A 14,985-nucleotide genomic window follows, 5' to 3' on the forward strand; every position below is an offset into this window, starting at 1 on the left:
GCACTCTCAATTGCAAGGGACTTGAAATCCTGTTATGGAGTGAGCAGTGATGCTCAACCTGAGGAAGTGTCTAGCATGGAAACCTGAAAACTGTGACAACCACATCAAACATTGCCCACTAAGGGATTCACTAAGTTTATAATATTCCTGGACAATTTAAATGATTCAATTGAATATAAATTTTTCTGTATCACTGTTTGCAGAAAAATGACTCTGATTTGACTTTGACAATGTTGCACCAGCCTGATTTGATGCACTAAGGTGCTCAGTTCGAGAGAATGGAGCCCTTTAAATGTTTCCCACCATGTATTGTTGTTTATCCCACTTGTCAAACCCGGGTCACTTGATGCATAATAAATGATGACAGACATCTTCCAATGCAGTAAGTAGATCTGCCACTCAACTAATGTAATACTTCCCCATCCAATCTCCCATTCTCTACCCTCCAATAACTTCAACTCATCCAAAAGTCAGATGTATCGTATCCTGCTCACCCAATTGCTCCTGCCTTCTCTGGCCTACGTTGGCTCCTGATTCCCTCGCTGCGTCACCCACCCCGCCATCAACCAACCATAGTAGTCATAATCACCAGTGAATTCAGAAATGTAACTGGCTGATCTTCTGGTCCCTGCCTGATTCTTGGCCCCATAGTAGCTCAGAAACTGTGGATTAAATAGATTGAGGGGATGGTGATTCAGCTCTTTATAAGCAAAACCAAAGAAGTGAGTTCACTTCTTCCCTAAACAATAACTTACATTTTCACCTCATACATGAGGATCAATGAGTTGCTGCATTTCAAACATTTTTATTTTTAGAACATTAAAACAAGAGGTTAAATATTACTGATGGTGATAAAGCGCCTGAACATTTAACATGTTTGCATGATATTTCTCTGTCCATTGTTTTAATGGATGTTTACTATAAAATGATTGACTCTGCCACTAAAATGCTAGATAAAGGAATGTCATATGAACACATTAAACATTCTGAAGTGATGGGAGGGGATAGAATTGTACCAGAACTTGACGCATGAAATCACACGCTAAACTGCCTTTTCTTGCTTTAGATTTGTGGGGAAAACATTGCAACTGTACTATTGTCCTCTTTTTTTCATTCATTCATGGAACGTTGGCTTCACTGACGAGGCCAACATTTATTGCCCATCCCTGAGGAGGTGGTAGTGAGCCATCTTCTTGACAACTGAGTGACTTGCTAAGCTATTTCAGAGAGAAGTTAAGGGTCAACCATATTGCTGTGGATCCAGAATCACACACAGGCCAGACAAGGTAAGGGTGGCAGATTCCTTTCACTTTAGTGAACCAAATGGGTTTTTATGACAGCCCAGTAGTTACTTTGTTAACATTACTGATGCTAGCTTTCTTTAATTTCAGGTTTTTATTTAAATTCCCCAGCTGCCGACACTTGAGCTCATGTCTCCGGGTCATTAATCCAGGCCTCTGGATTATAGACCCCTGAAATTGCAGATTCAAGTTTTGGTGAAAAGCACTTTATACTTTTCAAATACCTAACCCACATAGCCATTCTTCATATCCAAATGTAAATCATGAATATCAAGTTTCTTTGGCCATGGGAGGCATCACCGCCTAGACTGATACTGTCCTGATCTAATATTCATGACGAAGTATTTTCTACAAATGATAGCTCTATCCTAGGAGACTAAGAGATTAGGAGGGTTGAAATTTGCAGAGTGCTATTAGTGATCTTGTATGAGTCACTGAATACTGATAATGTGCCTTTATATTGAAACCGGCTGCTGCAGAACCCATATACAAAAATGAGGGAGAAGTTTAATTTAGCAGCTACAGACACAAATCTCTGGACTACTTTTCAACAGGTAGGTTTGAAGTAGACATTGGAAAACAATGTGACATGGAGTGCTTAGATTTCCAAAATTCCTTTGATACTGTTTCTCATTTTGCTGCTGCAGCTAAAGTAAAACCCCAGCCTGAATAAGGATTTGGCTGAAGGAAGGAAAATAGTGGGTGCCTGTTAGGGAGTGGTGACGGGAGAAAGTACTAAGTGGATTGAACCCTAGGGTTCAGCATTGGTGAACATAATGTTCCTAATCTACATTAATGACCTGGATCAGAAAGCCTTTACAAAAGTGTCAAAACTGCAGATGTTGTTCCATGCAGAGGGAGCACACAAGTCATAGGAAGCAACGAGGGTACAGCAGGAAGAACAACTTTGCACTAAAAATGAACAATACTTGGATTAGTCGAGGATGGTGGAGGTGAAAAACTTAGATTAATTTCAGAGAGAGGGATCGTAGGCCAGAGTAGAAGATAACGATGGACTGAATGGCCTCCCTGACTTGTATGTGTTTTATGAGATTGCGACTTTGTGAATATTTGGATAGCTTTTATGGAGTTGAATCCTGAGGACAATTGCAATACCATAACCAGCTATTCCAGACAAAATAAACTGGGCCCATGTAGCCCCAGGTTCAAACTGGGTTCTTCCTGATCTTGCATGGTTTAGTAGAATGCCACGATGAGCTGAGATAACAGCTAGAGGAGTTGTGATAAATTTGTACAATAGTGCACTCAAAGTTCCCCAAAAAGAAACTTAGAAGCTATTGCTGTGGCAGATGTTCCGTTTGCCATAATGCAAACACATTCCTGCACCCCAATATGCCTGTAGTTTTGTGGAAGATCAAATCAAGTTATCCCTGATCATTCCATTAAAAAATGCTATTATACAAAAATCAAATCTCAGTACAGCAGATTACTGACCAAATGGTTTTGACGTTGTGAAAAAAAAGAATGCCTTACAAGAGACAAGAAGTTAGGAGCTGGCAACTGAAAACATCTTAACTGCTTGAAGAATGTCCTCCCTCCCTTTGGGGGAAAAAAGTAGTTTTTTGCCTGCTGAACTTTGCAAAGAACTTTGGCTGTGCAGATAAACTAAGCCTGACCCAAGGGCTGGATTAACAACCTGCCACTTGTATTGATGAAGGCTGGGAGGGCAGCTTTTAACGCCCCCCACGGTATGTTATGGCAACAAAGAGAAAAGTGGTTAAACTTTAGTAATCCCCGTTAAAAGGACAAAAACACTGCCTACCCTGGACAGGGATTAGGGAGGCTGATGCTCTGCCGTGACTGTAATGCAATATCGACCCCATTGCGCTTTAAGCGAGCTGTCTAATTTAAACTCACGCACTGGGGAAGTGTAAATCATCCTAGACTGACATAAGTGTGGATGTATGTCCAGACACCTCTTTTGGAGGAAATGGAGTATAGTCTTAGTATTGTTCTTATTGGTAACAGAATCCTTGACTGAGATCTGGAGACTATTAAATTGCCGCAGTAGGGTCTGCAGAACACCAAGACAGGCTGACTGTTTGCCATTCTTAGTGCAGTTAAAATAAACAGCTCAGTGCTATAGAGGCCAGGAACTAGGTCCCACTGCAAATTGAGCAATCATTCAAAGAGTTGATTATAGTCCCACAGTCCATCAAGCTTTGCACACTACAGCAGATTGCCATCTCCAGTGACAAGTTTTTAGAGGAAGGCCCTTGATGACTGTGTGAAATTCTAATACCCAATGAAGCTTTTATCTCGACTAGCTAAAGCTCTACTGTCCATCCTTTTAAATAACTCAGGCAACAACAAAAAAATAGAAACGGAAGCCAGTTAAAGATGAGTTTTTATCAAAGCAGCTTTTTTTCAGATGATTTGAGGGTGTCAATGTGCTGGATCAAGCTGTTACTGTGTTGATTACAGCGCGTCAATTATGCACACCTCCCAGCAAAACTGACGATCAGATATAAACTGATGCCGACCTGGGGAATTTTTGGGGTGTTATCCGACACCACATGGGAGGAAGGCAAACAGCTTAGGAAATGCTGTGAATTTCATGCTCAGTGTCCCATTTGAATCAAATAAAGACTCGAAGCTCGTAGGACAAGATCCTTGATTTTTGTGCTCTTACTTCGGACCCTGAAGGATACTGCATTTGCTGTTCAAAGAAGACTACTGCTGTGTTTGTTATGGAGAGGAATTGGTTTCTGTAATGAGTATGGTGTGTGGCAGAAAATACAGCGTGTTCTGAGAGAGCTCAGCTGCTGCTGGAGTGAGTATGCTGTGCATTTACTTTAATTTTGCTGCCTGAGCTCCATAGCCCAGACAACGAAAGCCTTTAGATTGGAGTACAAGGATTAGGGGAAAAAATACCTTCCTAAATTGATACCACCACAAAGAGATCATTGTGTTTGGATCTGATAAGCTGTAGCAATTGCCCAGCATTTTGCATCTAATAGTAAAAATTTTACATGATAAAACTTAATTACTCATACCATTTTTGAGCTGTAAACATATATATATATATATATATAGATAGATGTATATAAAATATATGTGTAAAGGCCTTAGAGAGTTTGGAATACATGCAATACTACAGCCTTGAAAAGCTGATTTATCTCTTGAATAATCAAAGCTCCAATTTCATAATTCAAACGAATCAAAAAAAAAACTTTTCATTATAAGAAAGAGGAAGCATCAATCCCTGGTACGAATGTATTGAAAGTGAACAGAATGTTGTGTGCAAGGTGTGTTCACTTATAAGTAAGGGCATTGATGACTGACCGCCTTTCTTGAAATACCTCCTTTGAATTTAAAGCTGTAGTAGCCCCAGATTTTGTGGGCGTTTTTTCAAGTTAACAGTTTGATCAAACAACCTCTCCGTCAATTGTGTTTTAAAGTAGCCTGTCAAGGGAAACTTTTTGGTTCTGGTTCTCAAGATGAGATCAAATCCTCTCAGTAGGAAAGGCATTTACAAATGCCGCTGATGTTAAACATGTGATGCTGCTTCATCTGAGCTGCAGTTTGTACTTGGTGCAAGTTTTTGATCTCCGAAAAAGAAACAGTTCCATCATTTTATACGAGAAAACCACATTTTTCTCACCTATTAGTCTGTCAGCATTTTCTGTTTGTCAAGTTGCATTAGACTTCACAGATTGATTTGACTGCACTTTTCATGCCTTGGCTGTTCATAAAGCTGAAGGTTTACTGGATTAAAAGCCAGATAGTAAAACTTGATATCCGCTTTTCACCATTGATTCCTTTATAACCATGGGGTTCCTTAAGTGCTGGAATCCCCATAAGATAGTTTTAAACAGCAGCTTTAAGTAGTCCCAATAAATCCTGCTGATTAGGTGGTCTGTAATGAAGCTAAAACAGTTTTCTGGCTCATTTCAGTAGGTCAGACCATGCAGGATTCAGCTGATTTTGTACTTTTCGATGGTGCCAGCACATTTGTATCATTCATTAAACTGAAAATGTGTTTGCACTGAAGCACTTCATTGTGTGCTGTTAGGAGGAGTGGGAACAGTGAGAGAATTTAAACATAGCTTGTTAGCTCTAAGGTTACCATATTGCATCTAATGCAAGGGTGAAATGGACATTGACATTAAGGGTAAATTTAAAAGGCTGTTCCTTTCCAATTTTTTTCCTGATGCCTCTTCTAAAAACGGCAGGTTATTTTGATACCTCTGTTACCTTATCCAAGTAGCCAGTGAGGGTTGGCATAGACCATTTGGGCCAAGTGGCCTGTTTCAGTGCTATACATTCTATATAATTCTATGTCATGGTAGGTTGTTCAACCAGCAGGCCAGCCCAGTCAAAAAACAACCCTTTTTCACTTGGAATCCATACAAACAGACTTACTGGTAGTCACTGACAGCAGTTCTGTTTATAGACTTGAATCAGACGAAAGGATTTCTTTTTAATGAAATGAACAACAATGCATCATTTGCTGAAGTGAAACAAGTGATGGTGACACACTTAGTGACCCATACTTTAGCCAAGTCCTTTGTGAGGCACTTTCATAAAACGTATTTGGGAAACTTAGCTCAGTGGAACCTTTCCGTGAATGGGGTTCATTGCAGCAGTTCCATTGCTTAAAGGTTGAGATCTGCTAACTCACTAAAACCTACTTAGTGCACTCACCAAACAGATTGTTGAGGGCATTCTCTTTAACTCAAACATTCCCTCTAACATATCACTGTGGCATGGAAAGCATCCTTCAAATTAAACATGTTACATTGTAGTTTTAACATGTAGCTTTAAAAACAGAAAATGCTGGAAGTACTCAGGAAGTCAGACAGCATCTGTGGATAGAGAACAGAGTTAACATTTCAGGCCTATGACCTTATACAAGATCTCCTGCACATTTCCAGCATTTTCTGTTTTTATTTCAGAATTCCAACATCCGCAGTATTTATCTTTTCAGTTGTGAACATGACAGCCTTAAGATTTATCTTGGCACTGTTATAGATTCCTTTTCCCCCTGGTCTGTTTTGCTCTGCTCTAAGAGCTGGTAATTAAGATGCAACAAGAGAATATGCTACAGATGGAAGGGGGTTTAATTTATACAGCATTAATTTCTCCTCTGACCACCCATCTGTAAACAGAAGGGTGTTTTGATTTGTTTCCCCCTTTATAAGCGCTGGCGTATTTCTCAACCCCTCGGCTTTGGTATAATCCAATTTCTAGTAATGATCCCCACAGCAAACTCGAGATACGATGAACTCAAAGGGCTGAGTTTTACGTCCGCGGGATTTTACATTCCCTCCGAAGTCACTGGAGTTTAGAATGGCTGGCTGCATTTTACGGTGATGGGGCCATAAACTTCCAGCCAAAGGATTAGTTTATTTGTGCGCACTCAAAATGCAGGGGGGGCGGGGTAGTGTGGTGGTGGGGGTGTCACAACTTTGACCCCCTTTGCATTCATACAGTAAAAGAGGGATTTAGAAAAGATGATCTACAGTACAGAGACCACAGCTTAAAGAAATGGGGTAGAATTTCAGTCGGTGTGTGGGCGCAGGCCTGACACGCATGCGCGTAAAATGACACGTGAGGATGGCGGGCATGCATCCCAATGTCACTGCATGCCATCGCAATACTTCAGAAGGCACGGGCTATGAGTTCGGAGGCACACCCGCTATTAATTAATGGGTCAGCTAAGGCCCTTGAAGTACCAATTGACATCGATTCTTCATGGCCCATGCGATTTTCAGGGCGTTGTATGGGCGCAATGGGCAGACGGGTAGGCCACGTTTTTAAAAACCTCATCCACAGGCGAAATAAGAGAGGTGAGTTGGCTCACTAATGTGAGCTGTTGGAATTTTAGTTTATTGGTTACTGCTACTTGCTTGTATGAACAGGGCAACTTCATTTCGCTTCAGAGCTGCTTTGACAGAAATAACATTCTTCAGTTCAGGACTCCGGAGGAGTTATAACACTTGGGGCCTTCCAGGTATCAGGCAGCCTTCCCTTACCCTGGGAATGGGGATTGTGCTCTCCGCTGGAGGCATCTCCTCAGAGGAGGAAGAGAGGGCCAGACGGGGGAGGAGGCCAGGAGTCAATATTCAGCCTTCAGGAGAGCGACCTGTGGGAGGACAGGCACAGGTACATGGGGCACAGGGCCAATAGGAAGTCCATGGCGGAAGGGGCCGCAGAAGATGCCACTACCCTGCTGCCAGGGTTTACAGGTGGCAATGCAGCTACCTCAATATTTCTGAGGTGCAATGCCAAAGGAGGCTCCACCCCTCAAGGGAGACAGTGACCTCCATCTGTCAGGTGATTAGCCCTGAGGTCAGCTCCAACTCTGTGGGTGGACACCCCATGCCAGTGGTGCTGAAGGTCACGGTTGCCCTCAACATCTATGCCTCTGGCTCTTTCCAGGGGTCAGTGGATGATCTTTGTGGAGTCTCCCAGTCAGCTGTCCACAGTTGTGTCAGACGCTCTGTTCAGGTTTGCATTGACTTTCATTCACTACCACACGGATGAGGCCGGCCAGACAGAGTGAGCCAGAGGCTTTGCAGCGATTGCTGGCTTCCCCCACATCCAGGGTGCAATAGACTGCATACATGTGGCCATCAAGGCGCCAGTGCTTGAGCCGGGAGCCTTTGTCAACAGGAAGGGATTCCACTCCATGGAAGTGCAAATAGTGTGTGACCATAGGTTGCAGAGTGTGCAAGTCTGTGCAAGGTATTCAGGCAGCTCCCACAACGCCTACATCCTCAGACACTCCCAGGTGCCGGGGCTCTTCAGTTTCTCCAGCCTGGCTAGATGGATGGCTGCTGGGTGACAAGGGCTAAACCCTCAGAAGATGGCTCATGACGCCTCTCTGCCATCCAAAAACAGAGGCTGAGCACTGGACAATAGGAGCCATGCCTCCACAAGGGCGGTGGTAAAGAGTGCCATCTGTCTTTTCAAGATGTGCTTCCAATGCCTGGACCATTCGGGGGCGCATTCCAATACCCCCCAGATCGTGTGTCACTGATAGTGGTCGCATGTCGCGCTCTCCACAATCTGGCGCTGGAAAGGGGGGCGCAGTGGAGGAAGAAGTTGTTGACGCAGCTGCTCCGGCAACAGACAATGAGTCCAGTAGTGAGTCCGAGGATGAACACACCCAGGAGAGCACTGAGGGGATAGACAATGACCTGGGCAACCTCCAGGGAGGCAGGGACACCCGGGAGGCTTTGATCCAACATTCCTTCAGCTAGCCTACCAAAGATGAACAACCACCACATGTCAGGGCTGCAGGCTTCATACCCGATACCTGAGAGCAACATTTGCTTGGTCAACAACATGAACTATGTGCCATTTCAATAAAGCTCAATGTCAGACAATCACTCATAACATCATGGCTTCCCCTTCATCTGCAGAACTAATGAAGCACCCAGAGGCTTGTTGAGAACCAAGACATTTAATGATTTGCAGCTTGGCATAAAGAAATCAAACTAACAGTAACTTAAACGTGGGGCAAAAGAAAACCACCAGTGATAAGCCCGTGTTGTGTCTAAGGTGCTTTACATTTACACTTGAAGTGCTACGTCTAGGTGTTCCCCCCTTGTTGGCATCGGCATTGGAGACAACCTGCTCTTTCTGCAGTCCTATTGGCTGGTGTCCTCTGGCCTGTGGAGCCTGTGCTGGCCCTGACTGGGAGGGAGAGGCCAGTCCCATGGCTGACATCTGCCCAGTCACTGCAGCCTCATCCGATGCCATGGCCACTGGCAGAGGGGCGGAGGAGCTGCTGCCATCATCCAGAGCGCCCTCAGAGGAGCCTGCAGAGACTACAAGCAGCTCGTGCGCCAATGTGAGGTCACCATTGATGGTTGAGCACCTAGCTGGGGTACCGGGTGCCCAATCCATCTCCCACACGGACACTGACCACCCGAGGTCAATGCCGATGTGAGGGCTTGCAGGTCCAAGCACATCCCCAGGAAGCCCTGATTTTTCTCCTGGAGGGCCCTCTCCATGAAAGTCGCCACTCTCTCCAAGAGGAGGAGGCAGTGCGCTCAGCCATGAGGGTCATTGCATTGCTCATGCTCTGCATAGACTCTTCCATCACGGAGACCATGCCACGCATTCCCTCATGGATCTCCGCCGGACCCTCCCACACACCCTGCAGGACTTCCAGCATCTGCTGCCTCAGGGACGACTCCAGAGGCACATCAGCCACTGACTGAGCTTGTTCCTGGTCCCCAGCATTCCTCCGACTGCCTACTGTCGGCGCCCTGGGCACTTTCTACCTCCCCCTGCACCTCAAGCGAGTGAGAAACACGCTCACTGCTGTGCATCAAGATACTCGCCGACAATCTTATTCCCACCGAGGTGCCAGTGTCTGCGCTGGTGCCTGCCTGGTTGAGAGGGTGTGACACCGGTGCGTTAATGTCTTCTGTGCCTTCAGGAGTCAGCAGTGATCCCTCAGCCTCCTGAGTCCGGGTGTGCTCTAGTGAGGCTGAAACGAAGAACAAGGATATTTGATTAGTTGAAGTTGTAACACTGTTAATGTGCATGCCTGGCAACCAGATCAGGATGCCACCACCCACCTCCTCCCGCTGACTTGGGAACCGCGAATTACGCTGGGTGGGCCTTAATTGGCCCATCCCTGTAAAATCGCGGTTTGCATTCATGGGCAGCGGTCGAGTTCCCGACCGCTTCTGCCACCTGCCAACTGAAAAACGCTGGCCGTGGTGTTTCACGTAGGTTCCAGAGTCCAGAATCAAAGTCCAGCGAGGTATTCCTTCACAGAGGTCGGCAGGTTGAAACTGATGCCGTATAATTCACTTTTCCGGTGCAGTTGACTTCACACGATGAGATAGGCATGCAGAGATAAATCAGTCTTGTAGGCAATGGAACAGAAGCTCCAGCAGAAACACTGTAGATGGGGCCAGGTATTCGAACTGGACAAAGCTTATTTTCTGTGATGCTGCAAGTTAGATGGTAAAATGGCAGACTGAGTTTTCAGTTCCACAAGGAAGTATTACCGATTGCGCAGCCAGAGGTCCGTGCAACATGACTCCCATCTCTCCAAATTGTCTTTGACAAGGGATGTGTATCCCTCTTCTGGGTCCCTGAGATGGTTAAATGTCTCAACTATTGAGCATTAAAAGGAAAGTTGTAGGGCCCATTGTTTTAGCAGACAAGTAGACTCCAGTTGGCCAACCTGGATTATGAAATGCGGATGGCCTTTGTATAGCTCATTTTAAATTTGGTCTGTGCAGCCCAGAAGGAGGATTGTTAGTGTCTGTTCAGGGATACCGAGGTGCAAGTTTCTTCGATACTGTCAAATGGCTCCTTTCTTTCGAGAGTCACAGACGGACGTAGTTTCAGCCATTTTAAAATTTCTTTGTCCAATTTTTAAAATTTTAGAAATAGCCACGAGGATATCTGTGTGTATATATATATATATATATATATATATATATATATATTATAAAAAATATACAGGTTGAGGCCTTAGTCCCCACGCAAATAGATTATTATATTTTGGCTGTGATTGACACAGCTCATCTCATTGCTTTTTGGATTGAGGAAATCTCAGTAATTCCAGTGGTAACTTGTACAAGTGAAACTTCAAGAGAGAGGGACTCTTGATTTGATCCTATGTCTTTGGCATCTTCAAGGTCAGCAATGACTCAGGAGCAAAAATACAGATCTGCAAAAAGAAAAGGGAATGGGACAGGAGTAAGAAACATGCATTTTCAAGGATTGAATGGAGTTGGTAAAAAGAACAGGAGAAGGTTCGGAAAGAGAGTGGGGAAGTGATACCCAGCAGAAAGAGAAAGTGTATTCAGAAAGGCGTTGGGGCAGAAGTGGGGCTTTGCAAAAGGAAACAGCAGAATAGCATAGTGAGGAGTAAGGATTTGCACAAGGGGAGACAGACTAGAATAATGGATAGATTGTAAGGCGAAAAATTGGGTGGCAGAGTGATATGAAGGTGGAGACTGAAAGGTTTGGAGAGTAAAACATGTTTTTTTATGAGAGTAAAGGGGTGAATAGTTAGTGTAAAACTATGGAAATGAAAAGGACTTTCAAGGCCATGCAAATGGAGGATGTTTTTAAAAAGTTGAGAATGTTTTGTATTTAAATAAGAGTGGATGGGAGGGGGCAGGTGGAGTAGGAAGGTGATGTCAGTGTAAGTAAATGGCAGCTGGGTGAGTTGGAACTGTGGGGCCAAACTAAAGGAAAGGTTTGAGGAAAGCAATGGCAAAAGTGAGTGATTATGAAATAAAATGTCAGCAATCGAATTAATTTTAATGGATGAATGCGAGGTGAGAAAGGGGTGGGGAAAGAGAGAAGGAAACAGGCAAGCGCTTTGAAAGGATGGGTGAGTGAATTTAAACAATGGGGGAAAATATTATTACACTTGAGTAGAAACGTGAGACCAGGAAAAAAAAATATAAAAGATAAATTTAATTGTAATGGGAGCGGGGTTGGTGCTAAGGGAAGTGAGGTGTTGGGGCAAGCAGGGAGCTGGGGTGAAGAAAAGCAACTAAAAGTGCAGCAAAAAATGGGGGCGGAGGACCATTGGAAAAAAATGAAAAATTCAATCATTGTAAAGTCATCTGAATGGGAAGGAGAACACGAGAAGAATAGGAAACCAGGGCAGGTACAGTTAAAAAAAAAGCAAATATATTGAAAAATTAGAGGAACAGAGAAATAAGGTTTAAAACTGTTGCAGAAATGAAAATGCATAACATAAACAGGAAAATAAATGACACTAATTGCATAGAGAATAGAATGGACAGGAATAGCAAAGGGCAAAGGAGGAGAAAGAATGAAAAACTGGCAGGCGCAGTAAACTAGCACACAAACAGACTGAAGAACTGGAGAAATTTTTTTTAAAAACTGGAACAAAATCAAAGGCTGCAAAAAAAAAAATTATAAAAAATCTCCATTTTTATTTATTCTTTTTGCCCTGGTCCTTACCATCAGCAAGACTCTCCTCTTCATCTGGATTTCACCCTTTCATCATTAGAAAGCAGTCTGGAAGAGACTTCAGGCATTGAAATGGAAAACCAGAGAGCTTTACAAGCTGCGAGTGGACAACAAAGCCATGAGCAGCACAATTATGGAACTGAAACAAGTTAAGACTTCACTGGAAATGGACCTGTCCAACAGTGAAACTAAAAGAAAGGACAAGGCCAGCGTTCCACTGCAGACAGAGAAAGAAAAGACAGAAAAGGATTGGACAATGTAAATCTGAGGCTGAAGTTCTAGGTTTTCTCTCTCTGTGAGATTTTCCCGTGTTTTTTCAAGATGTTGATACTCAAGGAACTAGAAGGAGAAAAAGCCCCGGATGTCTTTGAGCATACTGAGAACTATTTGAGTTGTTGAGAAATGACATGGCCGAAATGAAAATCAAGAACCGAGAATGTCAAAAAACGTTGAACAGCTGCAAGGAAAAGTAGAAGTTCTTACAACGCAGCATGAGGGCTCTCAGAAACAACTAGCAGAAGTAAAGTTAAAGAATGTGAGCTCGCAGGATAGCACACACAAATTAGACTCTGCTGAGGAAAAGCTGGTCAGTGTAGAGAACCAACTTTCACATATGGAAGATGAGTTTGATGAAATGTTGGAATTTGATCGTGAAGAGTGCAAAGAAACTCTTGAATTTCAATCCAGTCTGAAGAAAATGAAAATTGAGATGCAAGTATGAAAGAGCAAATCCAGGCTTTAAAAGCAGAAAAGGAAAATTCTAAGAAACAGATTGACGACCTAATGAGTAAATTAGAAGAATCTAAAGAGCAATCAGTGACCAAGGAAGAAAGACTCCGAAGGAACTGAAGGCCCAGGTGAACTTGTTAAGTGTTTACAGGGATTTTACAGATCAGTCTGAAACGGGAACCGAACTCACTAGAGTAGTTGCTGAGCTGAATGAAAAGATTTACAGGATTGCAAAACAATTTGAAGATAAAACCGCAAACAAACGTTTGGCTAAAACTGTGAAAGAAATTTGTGAAATGTCAACATCCAGCAAGATGGACCCCATGGGAAAAGAAACTGCAAGTCCACTCTAGAAATGAACGGAGTGCACATTCCCTTCAGAAGGAATGGGACAAGGCAGATGGGTTGTTGATAAAGCGAAACACAGCTAGAAGGGGTGCAAAAAATGAATCAAATGGAGACAACCAAGTACCAGAAACACAGAGTACTACAATATCAGCATTAAACTGACAAAGTCAACCCAAAACAACTGAGCCTACCATTCCTCCAAACGTGACAGACCAAGATGTGGAAGCATAAAGACCGCCTGAATATATAAAGTCAGACACTTGATGGGGGGAGAAGGGGTAGCAAGTAAAGTAAAGATTGTATTGTAAATAGTTATACCTCATTGGAAGGAAGGAAAGTTATTTAAAAAAAAGAAAGGTGGGAATTTGTATATGCCGTTAAGCAGTAGCAGCATGCCATTGTAATATAAAGGTGTTCAGCAAAACAAGGGTTGATGTGGGACTGGAGAATAGTACTGCCCACAGGCCCTTGTTGGTACCCAGCGGAACATCCCTGCTGCTCCTGGCTCACGAGGAAGCTAAAAACTAAAATATAAAAACTATATTTTGGGAGCGTACGCTCAACAGAAAGATACTGACAGGTGCAGATGATCTTAGATTCAAATACAGGTAGCTAAAGCCCCAAAGCACACTAGCATTTGAGGCAAGAATACAATATAAAGCAGGTAATAAATTTGCAGAAGGCAATGATTAGACCATGGTTTGAGTACTCTGTAATTTTGGGTAGCATGTTGTAGAAAGGGTGTAATTGTCATAGAGAGTGTGGAGCATAAATTCAATGAATGATACCAGGGACAGAAAAATTATAAAAATGAAGAGGTTTGCAAAACATTCCATGAGTGCAAAGAAGATTTGACACAAATATCATGAAGGCTTTGGATAAGATAAATAGTGAAAGACTGTTTCCATGAATTGGGGGAATCAATGACAGTTATTAATGTAAAAGTATTACAAAGGGATTGAGAAGAGAAATTAAGGAAAATTTGTTCACACAGAGAATTGTTGGAATATGGAATACTGTATCATCGAGAGTAGATGGAGCAGAGATCTTTGCATCCCTTAAGTGGAAAGTGAATAAACTTCTGAAGCAGTTGGGAACTATGGGGGCAGGGTGTTGGAGAGGGGCAGTGAGGAGTAAGGAGGCATTGAATTGTTCTAAGAAAGAACTGCCAAAGACACAGTTGAGTAGATGGCCACCTCCTGTGCTATGGTTCTGAAAATTTCCCTCTGTGGGATAATCTGTAAGAAGAGGTTCTAAACGATCACATAATGGGAGGTGACATTGTTTGAGGAAGTGCTCTCATCTCTTTTAGTGGTGAACAGGGCTGTGAATCTTTGTAATCCTCAGAGGGTTGTGGATGCTCCATCATTGAATGCATTTAAGGCTGGGATAGACAAATGTTTGGGTTCTTGGGGGAATTGAGGGATATGGGGAGCAGGCGGGAAAATGGAGTTGAAACCCAAGATCAGCCATGATTGTATTGAATGGTGGAGCAGTCTCGGTGGGCCATGTGGTCTACTCCTGCTCCTATGTCTTAAGTTCTCATGGTGAGCAAAGGAATCCTGCGAGCTTTTGAAGAGTGGGTATCCAGGTACTATGTTTTGTACAAAAGTGTACAAAAGGATTGGAAAACTGTTAATGTGATGCCCCTGCTCAA

The 14,985-nt window shown here is 43.2% G+C and overlaps 1 protein-coding gene across 1 annotated transcript in view; it reads left to right on the forward strand.

The window, feature by feature from the left end:
* Positions 1-3,970: 3,970 nt before the first annotated feature.
* The window catches only part of auts2a (activator of transcription and developmental regulator AUTS2 a), a 124,811-nt gene continuing 113,796 nt past the window's right edge, over positions 3,971-14,985 (forward strand). Inside the window, exon 1 of the mRNA XM_041197948.1 lies at positions 3,971-4,095. The gene's annotated coding sequence lies outside the window, so the exon portion shown is untranslated. The remainder of the gene's footprint in view (positions 4,096-14,985) is intronic.

The sequence above is a fragment of the Carcharodon carcharias genome, chromosome 10, assembly GCF_017639515.1.
Source record: "Carcharodon carcharias isolate sCarCar2 chromosome 10, sCarCar2.pri, whole genome shotgun sequence".
NCBI classification, from domain to species: domain Eukaryota; kingdom Metazoa; phylum Chordata; class Chondrichthyes; order Lamniformes; family Lamnidae; genus Carcharodon; species Carcharodon carcharias.